Source organism: Magnolia sinica, chromosome 2, assembly GCF_029962835.1.
Source record: "Magnolia sinica isolate HGM2019 chromosome 2, MsV1, whole genome shotgun sequence".
In the NCBI taxonomy this organism is placed as follows: Eukaryota; Viridiplantae; Streptophyta; class Magnoliopsida; order Magnoliales; family Magnoliaceae; genus Magnolia; species Magnolia sinica.
The window spans coordinates 100,907,626-100,909,241 of NC_080574.1; the positions used below are offsets into that span (position 1 = coordinate 100,907,626).

Genomic DNA, 1,616 nt, shown 5'->3' on the forward strand with positions numbered 1-1,616 from the left:
TTAGAAAGAGGTTTTGGTGCAATTAACTATTGAAAAAATGGAGTAATCGACTTGCCTTAAGGTTCTGGTTCTAACTAATGTGGAGTGTTGCTAGGTCTATCAGTTTCATCTATTTTCGGGTCCTTAGACTTTTCAGCCCTTACCGAAATAGATTTGTCAATTTTTTTCCCACTCCTAAGTGTGGTGATAGACTTAACTTGCTCCATTTGATTTGAAGAGTTCGGGTCGTTGACTTCATATTGCTGTTTTGGATTGGGAAGAGGTTGAGCTGGAAGGTTTCCCTTTTTCCTAATCACATTTTTTGTCTCAAGCCCTTGAATGGCCTTTGTAAGGTATTGAAAGGCTTGTAGTATACCCTGATTGAAACACTCTTGATTTTGAAGATGCTTTAGAATCGGATCCTCCTGAGGTTTCCCTTGATTTAGATTAGGGAATCCTTGAGGAGAGGCAGTTTGTCCATTCCTCCAATTGAAGTTTAGATGATTTCTCCAGCTAGGATTGTATGTATTTGAAGTGGATCCACTGAAAGGTCTTTGGTAATTATTCACAGCGTTAGATTGCTCATTCAGTACCTCTTGAAAAGTAGGTATTGTTGGACAATTTTCAGTTGTGTGAAAGTTGCAAACACAAATACTGCAAACAGTTTCCTTGGCCTTTTCCTTCTTTAATTTCATGGCCTCGAGTTTTCTTTTAAGATTAACCACTTTAGCGTTTATATCATCATCTTCTTTCAGAAGATATATTCTGCCCCTCTCTTTTGATTGAGTAGGCCTAGAAGTGGTGCTTGATTTTGGGAAAATGTCCCATGATTGTGTGTTTTTAGCAAGCTTATCAAAATCATCCCACACATCATCGACCTCTTTGTTTATGAATTCCCCATTACACATTGTCTCGACCATTTGACGCATGGAAGAAGTCAGCCCATCGTTAAAAAAAAAAAAAAAAAAAAAAACTTGTTATTCGCCAAGTTTCAAAACCATGTTGTAGGCATAAGTTGACAAGATCCTTGAACCGCTCCCAACATTGAAAAAATGTTTCATCTTCCTTTTGGGCGAAGTTCATGATTGATTTTCTAAGGGTGTTCATTTTATGGCATGGGAAAAATTTCTTAATGAACTCCCGTGTCATGTCGTTCCATCTACCAATAGATCGTGGACGCAGTGAATACAACCACGTCTTAGCTTTCTCTTTCAAGGAGAAGGGAAAGAGTTTCAGCCTAACCATGTCCTCAAACATGTTCGGAAAGTATAAGGTGGCTATGATCTCATCAAACTCTTTTATGTCTAAATATGGATTTTCATATTCAAGTCCATGAAATTTTGGACGGAGTTGGATCACCCCTGGCTTGATATCCATATGTCTCATATTTTTTTGGAAAAATCATCCATAAGGGCGTGCTCACCCCCGCCGATTGTAAATAATCTCACAAAGTACGAGGCAAGGGTGCTTGATGTACCTCATTCTCATCCTAGATTTCCTCAACCCTAGGTTGAGATGGATCTAAAGGTTGATTGGCAGTCATAACTTCAGTTAATTCTGTGGATCTCGAGTGGTGTCTAATCCTATGATGGATAGATAACCCCTCAACCAATCTCCCTTCACTCAAGAGACGTCGA

At 39.0% G+C, this 1,616-nt stretch overlaps 1 non-coding gene across 1 annotated transcript; it reads left to right on the plus strand.

Moving 5' to 3' along the window:
• Window positions 1–973: 973 nt before the first annotated feature.
• LOC131238053 (small nucleolar RNA R71) lies at window positions 974–1,080 on the plus strand. Its single transcript, XR_009167475.1, has one exon. It is a non-coding gene; the product is annotated as a small nucleolar RNA R71 (small nucleolar RNA).
• The last annotated feature ends 536 nt before the right edge of the window (window positions 1,081–1,616 follow it).